This window comes from Pteronotus mesoamericanus, unplaced genomic scaffold, assembly GCF_021234165.1.
Source record: "Pteronotus mesoamericanus isolate MK-2021 breed Mesoamerican mustached bat unplaced genomic scaffold, CSHL_Meso_final contig_182, whole genome shotgun sequence".
In the NCBI taxonomy this organism is placed as follows: Eukaryota; Metazoa; Chordata; class Mammalia; order Chiroptera; family Mormoopidae; genus Pteronotus; species Pteronotus mesoamericanus.
The window spans coordinates 28,344,471-28,353,824 of NW_026555078.1; the positions used below are offsets into that span (position 1 = coordinate 28,344,471).

At 41.7% G+C, this 9,354-nt stretch overlaps 1 protein-coding gene across 3 annotated transcripts in view; it reads right to left on the reverse strand.

Annotated features, from left to right (window-relative positions):
• The window catches only part of PPM1A (protein phosphatase, Mg2+/Mn2+ dependent 1A), a 30,799-nt gene extending 23,946 nt beyond the window's left edge, over positions 1-6,853 (reverse strand). For 2 of the 3 annotated variants that reach the window (XR_008528634.1, XM_054567477.1), the window contains exon 1: positions 6,315-6,608. The gene's annotated coding sequence lies outside the window, so the exon portion shown is untranslated. Of the gene's footprint in view, positions 1-6,314; positions 6,609-6,803 lie in introns of those variants that run through there. The other variant, XR_008528635.1, reaches the window with a different exon arrangement.
• Positions 6,854-9,354: the final 2,501 nt, after the last annotated feature.

Here is a 9,354-nt window from a genome sequence, read left to right on the forward strand (position 1 = left end):
ACAGAAGTGCCAAAAGCCAAACCAAGAATTCTAAACTTTATTTTAGAGGCAAAAGAAGTCACTAAGTACAATATATTGAAGAGATAAATAATATGATGAAAATAGTATTTTAGGATGACTTTTGTGATGTTTATAGAATGCGGGTGGGAGATGCAATACAAAATGTTAGTGGTAAAGACAGGCTGAGTTCTAAAGCCATGGTTTAGGTATGAGGTAAGAAGATGGGAATTGCTCCAATACAATTCTTCAACTTTAAATAACCCAGGACCCATATATAAAGCTTTAGTGCCTTCTTTTTACAGCCCAGACTGGTGTGGTTCAGTGGATTGAGTGCGGGCCTGCAAAAAAAAGGGTCACCATTCAATTCTTAGTCAGATCACGTGCCTGGGTTGTGGGCCAGGTCCCCAGTTGGGGGCACAAGAGGTAAACACACATTGATGTTACTCTCCCTCTATTTTTCCCTCCTTTCCCCTCTCTCTAGAAATAAATAAAATCTTGAAAAATATTCTTTTTACAGAAAGAACAAAGTTAATTAGAATAATTTCATTTTCTTATTCTTTCATCTTTTCCTGTATTTCCCTCACTTACTAAGCATTCTACTCTGAACATACACCTTTACTGCTTACTTTTTATCCTCTATTTAACCATCTATTCCCACCTAATAATTAACTCTAAACTCATTACTTTTCTCCAGCTTCAGAAAGTCCAATTAATCTACTTATACTCAACTTTCTCTTCTTACCTCTTAACTTTTAGTCTATTCATATACAAGTTCTATATAACCACAACTGTTACAACCTCTTCTAAAGTCTACTCACTCTCTTAGAGTTCTAACAACTTCCAGACTCTCAGTTAAATTTATACTCAAAGACAACCCTCTAAGCACTCTTAGCACTATGCACTAAGTCTCTATTCACCCAGGTATCTCAAGATTTCATATACTCAATAATAGCAGCTACCATATTCCTCTGGTACTTTCTTCATGGTAAAAAATATGTCAACTGCTTTATATAATTATCTCATTTAATCTTCAAGATTACATTATTAGAAAGGCTTTTCCAATAGGCAGATAAAGAAAACTGAGGCTTAGAGAAATCAAGTAGCTTGCCCAAGATCAACCCACTGGGAAGTGTTACCTTCTCCTCTCTGTAGCTTTCAATGTGGCTCTACAGAGAGAGGGGAGGGGGGGAGGGGGAGAGAGGGAGAGAGGGAGAGATGGAGAGATCAAGTTCAAAAACATTTCCCTTAGTCCTTCATTAAGGATATCAACATGTGAGAACATGATTCCACTCCTCAACCTGAACAATAATAGTTAAAGACAAAAAATTAGCTCTGTTGATTTCTGAAACTTTGAGAAGAAATGAACTTAACTTCTTAAATCTTTTCTGAATGTTTTAACCTTGCATTGGCTTAATTAAATTTATACTCTTAATTCTAGGAATCTGGATCAGAAGTATTAACTTTCAGCTTTTCAAATTTTGACTGGTAGGAACAAGAAGGATCATCTAATTGGGGAAAATCCACTCAGAAATATTTTAGAAATAATTTTATATCTGATAATAATTTTAAATCAGATTTTGGCATGTAACTTTGATCCTCTGAGCCTATATTTCTTCATCTGTGAAAGAGATAACATCATATATTTTACAGGGTTGTGGTGAAAATTACAGCCTGACACAAATAAATGGTAATAAATTATGGCTTTTATTATTCACTTTCTTCTGATGTAAAAGTAGTTTGGTCTCATAGGATTTTAATTCAAATCATACTAGCCACAGAAACTCTAATGACTTTCAAACTGGATCCTAAATATGAATGCTACATTAATTTGGTCAATGGATTCCAAACAAACATATTAATAATTATAAAAACTCAAGCTCCCTCCTTTATTGCACATTTTACTGAAGGAATGTTTAAAATATTTCTAATTTTATAAACACAGTATCAAGTCTACTTTATTAATATACACTAATATCCAGTACCTTTCCCTCAGTTTCTCACAAAAACTCCAAAGTCTAAAACATTTTAAGATAAAGGTATACTGAAGCTCACCTTTCTTTTAACTATCTATTTTCTCTAGCTCCTCCTTACTAGCTTCAGCTTGTAACAAAACAAAAGCTGGGTGAAGAGATTATTTAGGTAGAACATAGATGGCTAGGACATACAAAGGTCAAAATCATCAAGGAATATACCCTGGAGACTCATAATAAAATATAAAATTGTTTCTTGAGTAATATGGAGTACATTAGACACAGAAAGAAAAAATTAATATAATCAATCTTTTGACTTTCATATACTTAACCCAAACTCCTTTCATATAAAGATCTGGGTGGAAATTCAGAGAATTTATACATCAAGGCTAAGAGTGAAATAATAAATGAAGAAATTGAATTGTTAAAATTTTGTCACCAATATTATCTCAGATGGAAAACAACATATTCTGGCATAAACTTACTACCGAAGATATAGGAAGATACAAATTTTTACCTAGATGCCTCAAAACACCTTCCCCCTGCCCCAAGATCCATGTGTTTTATAGGGCCACACCTTGTTGTATCTTCTTGCTTAACCTTTATAGGACTCCTCTTGAGCTTTCTTACATGGCTGCCTCCTTCCTCTAATTCTATTAAGGATGGAAAGGAGTCAAGAGCAACATTCATTATCAAGTCACATACATGCCCTAATTTCATATACCCGCATCTGTCAATAAACATTGTGATACTTGTGAGCGGGGGAGGGAGAGAAAAAAAGAGAGTAACATTCAGGGTCTGGTGCCCATGCAAAAGTTAATCATTTGGGGTGATCACCAAAATATCAACTTATAATTAATTATTTCTACATGATCACAGGCTTACACTTTAAGAAATTAATCCAGTTCTCATGGCTAAGAATTCCAGGGATAACAGGCTCCCTGTGGACTTGGCTGTGTATAATGCTCATTTTTGCCCACATTTCTGAGGGAAAAACAAGGATGCACATTGTACATGGGTAATACCTAAAATACCCTGTATCTCTTCTTGTGGAATTATCCGTTACATAAATGTCTTGTACTATAACATGTTCAAAAAGCTAAAATTCCTTTATAATATAAAAAACAAGTATCTAAATATAAATAAATAAATAATTGAATTAAAAATTAAAATGGAACATTTTTTTCCTGAAAATCTGGGCCAAAAATGTGGGTGCACATTATACACGGCAAAATACGGTTATATCAGTCCTTACTTTTAAATTATTAAGTAAATAAACATTCATAGTTAAACGAGAATGAGCTACACTGTTAGCCACTATAATAAACAGTCTAGCTGGAATGTGAACGAACTCAAAGACTACAGATTTTCAGTAACTGCTTAGCAATATTTACCATGTGACAACATGATGTTGCTATAGATTTCTTTGGGGGAAGAAATTAGATATTAGGGAACAAATTTTCAAATGAAGGTTTATTAACAAGATAAGCAAGACCCAACCAGAACTGACAGAAAAAGCTTCATAATGTGTTCTTGTAATACCCTTTACATCAAACTGTCAAGGGCCACATGATTATTCAAACCTGTAGTTTCAACTACCCTTTGTCTCCTGTGCAATCTCCATCTTCTTCCTCCCCAGATTTTTTCTAGACTTCCTAATCCTAATAGAAAAGTCAACAAAGGCTACCTACTGGAATATTTTTCCTAAAGAACAATTACCAACTTAAAATTTTTGAAAATAAGACAAAACCTAAAAAGAAAATCAGCTTTAGAATGCTGAAACATCAAAGTACATACCAGGCATTTGTTCAAAGCATATTGAACAAGACAATAAAAAAATCTAACTGGACAGAACATTTGATAATATAATCTATCCTTTTGGCTTTACTGATTTGTAAGCTGAGACTCAAAAGGTTAAAGGGCTTGTCATGGACACAGACATTTTGGAGCAGAGCCATGACTAAACAATTCTTGTCTCCTAGTGCAGTGTTTGCTTCAACAGTTTATACTGTAATTATGGTCATCAGCCCTTCAAACTAAAATATAAACACATACAATCCATGTTAAAATACACATGTATATATACACACACGTTTATACTTATGCCACGTTAAAAAAAAAAATTGTGATGACCACAGCATTCAACCATGTTATTTCTCAAATATATAAGGTACCTGGCCTAACGTTGCCTGTCTTAATACACCTCTCTCCCAAAATGACTTCACTGATGTGAAAAATGTTTAATGACATCAAATCAAAAATGTCTTAAGCAACTTCCAAGTACAGTTCATTAAGTTAAAAGCAATCATGTCTACATGACTGAATGTTTAATCAGATATAACATGAGTTACATTGTGTTGGCCAATAACTTATTTAATTTTCCCTGTAAAATGGCTGTGGTACTGCTTAGTTGTCTTTAACTTCATTTGAAACAATTTTGTTAGATTGTATTTTGACAGCTGTCATACCAGCATGTATTTAAAAAAAATATTATCAAAATTGAATTTCTGTGCAGCCATTTTAATACTGAAGATGGAAGAAGATATGCAACTTTTCCAGTCTATCATGCTTTATTATTTCAAGGTAAAAACACAACTGAAAAAGAGTTGTGCAGCGTATGGAGAAGGTGCCGTGATTGATCAAACCGTGTCAAAAGTGGTTTGCGGAGTTTCTAGCTACAAGTAACTTTTGGCCAAATAATTCTTCGCTGTGGGGCTGTCTCATGCATTGGAAGATGTTTAGCAGCAGCCCTGGCCTCTAACCACTAGAAGCCAATAGCGGGAGATATGGCCAACATCCTAAAAAAAAAAAATCCACATCAATAAAGTTATTGGTAAAAATAAAAAATGTTTTTTGTTTTATGGAAAAACTAAACAGACTTTTTGGTCAACCCACTACATAAGAACAGGACCATAACATCAGGCAAAGAATGTCTGTGCTTCAATTTATGGGCAAAGGAAATATTAAAATAATGAAGGTAGCATGTATGATTAGAAAACAGGCAGTGGAGTCGGTCACAATCTTCCTTGGCAGTTTTCTAATCTGTAGAGTTACAGAAATACAATCTTTAGCAAAGGCCTCAACACGTAAAAAGATAAAATGTATAAAAAAATTAGGTTGTTCCAGTTAAGGAGTCAGAGAGCAAGCCCTGCCGGACTCTGAGGGCTCTGTAACCCCTAAGCCTCTGTAGAATATTGTTCAAATAAATATTTTGACTCTTCGTAGCTATTTGAGCCTAAAAAGTGGCTGTTTAAAAATCCCAATGTGCAAATTTGAAAAGATTAAGGCTTATTCCTCAGAACCGTTTTCTAAATTTCTGATTTCTTCCAATGTTAAAATCACTTACTGTGGAAAAGTAATACCTATCTCTCATAGATTTTTACACCTCCGATACTCTTCCAATCACTCCTTAGAATGCATTCGGCTCAATATTCCGATTAGCAGAAAACTTAAGGTTTGGGGTGCGGGGTGGCGCATAGATTTCTTGGCTTGAACAACTGAAGTATGACCTCTGTGGATTTTTAAGTACCATGCGGTGATTGAGGAAAAGGAAAAATATCTCAGGTGACGAAATTTTCAAAACCTATCTAAAACTACGTTTGGTATAGGGCTCTCCACAGCCAGAAAATAGTTTAAACCTACAAACAAAACAGAACCGTACCTCAACCGAACGCTAACATCAAGAACTTATACAATTTACACGGTTAAAAAGACGAGAAGAAATCAGTGTGATTTAATTCAATGGATTTGTTCGATGCCTTAATAATGAATGAATCGGAGGCATCGCTGACTTGAGTTCTGAAGGAGCCTCACTCTCAGCTCTGCCCCCTATAAAACCTGAAGCAAACGCTACAGAATTTAGTGTTTCGAGGCCAAGTCCGGTCCAAAAGGAAGCCCCTCCCCTTCTTTCTCCGGGCCTCCCTCCCAGGGGTTGGAGCCCAGGGCGGCCGGGCGGGTGGGGGCTCCCGGCGCCCCCTCGCCGCTCGTGAGAAGTTCCGCGGGCTGCTCTCGGGCCGCGTCAGGCCGGCCCACGTCCCTCACCCGCGTCGCCTTAAGAACACCCGACCCGGCCGAGGGTCGCGCCCCCTCTCCCGGCCGCCGCCACAAACACCCCGCCCCCGCCTCCCTGCCACCGCCCTCGCGGAGCGTTAACCCCTCGCTGCCCGCCGCCCGGCTCCGAGGAGGAGGCCGGGCCAGGGGGTGGAGTTGTCGCGTCTCCTCCCGGGAGCGCCCGGGCAGACGCCCGGCTTGTTTACAGGCCCCAGGCCCCAGGCCTGGTCGCCGCTGCCGTCGTGCAGGCCCGCGCCGCCCGCCCGCCCGCCCTCCGCCCGACTTCGCGCTTACCCGGAGCAGCCGCGGGCAGGCAGGTCCCTGGTCGGCCGAGGCGGCGGCGGCGACGGCGGCCGGGGAGGGGGCGGGAAGGGGGTCACCACGGCGGCTGCCGACCAGGTCGGGCAGGGGAGGGGGCAGAGGAGGGGAGGAACCGGGCTGTGTCCGGGACCCCGGCTCTCGGTGCCCTCGCGGCTCAGATCATCCGGGCGTTGGAGCGGGAGGCGGAGAGCGGGTCTCTGAGGAAGAGGCGAAGATTCATCGCTATCGCGCCCCACCTGTCTGGAGCCCCCCCCACCCCCCCTCCCCAACCACCCGTTCCTGAGCTGCAGCCGCCCGAGCACCCGAAGCTGCGGGCCGGGCCGCCCCGAGACCACTGCTCCCTCGCTCCCGCGCGCGCTCCCGCCCCTAGAGCCGCCGCCGCCTCAAGCGCGTCCCCGCGCAGGCGCGCTCACGGGGGAGCTGTGCCCGCCCCTCCCCCACTCCTTGCCCGCCCCGCCCCACCTCGCCCCGCCGGCTCAGCCGCCGCTACGGCTGCGGCGCGGCAGAGCCATCTGGAGAAACCCGGATGTCGTTGGGCAGGAACTGCGGCGAGGGCCGGCCTGCGGACGGGGGAGGGGCAGCCGTAGATGACGCCACTACCCTACCCAGCTTTTCTCTCCTCGAAGGGCAGGGCCGCAGGCTGAAGTTGGAAGGAGTAGCCTAATCCCAAATCGGAACTGGGCACCGGAGCTGGACAGAGTGTGCGACTATTAGAGCAGTGAGAAATCGACAGCCTCTCCAACCCAGGAAGTCTGCGGTGCCGGGACACGGAAGCCCTCCCTAGGGCGTACACGCCTCTCGCTCCGGCACTAACACCTGCCTGCAAATACACACCCGCTCCCCGAGGAGACGCGGTCCATAGAACCCCGAGGACCGACCCAGCCCTTTCGACCTCTCTCGGGCGCGGTCGCGGCCTATTCGCCGCCTGGCTGCTGTAGCTAGAATGCGCGCGTTCCAGGCCGCTGCCAGACACCCCCACCTCATGCTCCACGGCTCTGGAGCCATTCTTCCCCAGTGCCCCCGGGGAGCCCTCCACGCAAGTGTCCCAGGCACACACCTCGCGTTCCGCAGGGCAGCGACACATGAACTCTACCACCAGCCACCCACGTGGACGTACAGGGCACATGCTCTGAGGTAATGGCAGGTTTTCTGTCTAGCCCGTGGGATCCCACACTGTATTTGTTTGCACGTGTAAGGCAGTCACATGGTCCTGTCACTGGGGACCTCCAACGACCTCCAGAGAGGTTAACGGAAAGGAGGAGTTTTCAAAATCTAGAGGATAATGAGAAATATAACTGCTGCTTCTATGAAGAGTTAGGGATCAGCTATACCTAATTGAAACTACACGTGCAGGCGGCCAAAATCCAGTTTAGCTAGCTAGACTACGGAAAACCCGACCCACGCTGTTTGCAGACGCCGAGGATAGAATGACAAACCCTAGCCGGCCAATGAATCAGAACTTTAGAGCAAGTACATCACCAGCATGGGTTCCCATTGGCTTGGGTGCCTTTCTCTCTCTTGTCAGAAGCTTAACCTGTTCATGGATTTGACCACCATATTTGCATAAACAGAAGTCTAAAAGAAATAACCATTTTGTAAATGCTCTGGTATATACAAAGACAAAACAAATACGTACTTCATTGTAGGAGACAGGTTCTTTAAAAAGAACACTGAAAAATAGCCAAATTGGGTTCTGGCCAATAAAATGGCAAATTTGTGATGAGGCCTTTCCCATTTCACCTCAGGAGCTTCCTGCAGAGAACAAGTTGTATCTACTAAAAACTCTCTGTTGCCCAACTCTTATTCTGTCTTTCATCATTTAGCTGCTTTTAAAGCTGTAAAAGCCATTTTCAATTTCTTCAACATGACTTTTTGGGGAAGGTACTGTTCCTTTCACTTTTAAGCCTGGGACCTAACGACAGAATCAAACAGTATCACCAAATGGTCACTGGCAGGCCAAATCTTCAAGGAAAGCAAAAATCACTCTACCCAATATTTTGGGGGTTAAAGTTTCTTAGAGTAAGGTGACGATGCATCATTTCCAGATATACAAAGTAAAACTAAATTCACTTCACTTCTGCCCTTAGTCCCAGTATCATGTGAAGACACATTTCCTAATTACTTCTTCACACACTTGTCAAAAAAAAAGAAAAAGGAAAATTAGATCAAAGATCGTTGTTACTCTGCCTTATTGCAATCCTTAATACTTTAGACAAGTAACAGCATGATTAGCATGCTAGTGGACTCATTACCATTCTGAAATATAATTGCTTATGTGGCAACCACTTTTTGGAGTGTCTTAGGAAACAAATTTTCTGGTAAAGCAGAACCAGGACGGCCAATGTCAGTAGCGGCATTGAACTTGAAGGTCTTGCCTGTCTTTCTGCCTCCTTCCTGTAGTCATCTATACCTTTCTTCTCTCTGTTCTATACTTATAGGAGAAGCTGGTTGTAGAAAAAGAGGTAGAAAAAGAGAAAATACAAACAAAGAAATTTTTAAGGAGTCTGCACAATGTCCCAAAAACTGCCAATAAAACTGTACCCTCCTCTATTTCTTATTTCTCGGTACAGCTTACAGGGACATTTTGGTATGAACTAGGAAACTCATGGGTTGTAAGATTAACATTTTAAAATTTGGGACAAAGTTATCTTAATATTGTTAATATTGAATAAATATGTTTGATATAATATTCCGTTCCTAATACTAAACATTATATTTCCAAAATATTATAATAAATATTTCCTAAATATAATATTAAGGGCAAAAAACTTACTGGTAACCATTTAGAAAGGGGCAAAAGTACATAGGAAAAAAAGAGTGTTAAAAGTTTTCTTTTTAAAGTATGTAATAATTAATGGATTATATGGGTTTTTTTTTAAAGATTCTATTTATTTATTTTTAGAGAGAGAAGAAGGGAGGGAGAAAGAGAGAGAGAAACATTAATACTTGAACCAGGCAACCTTTTGGTTTGCAGATCAGCGTTCAGTCCACTGAGCCACACCAGCCAGGGCAA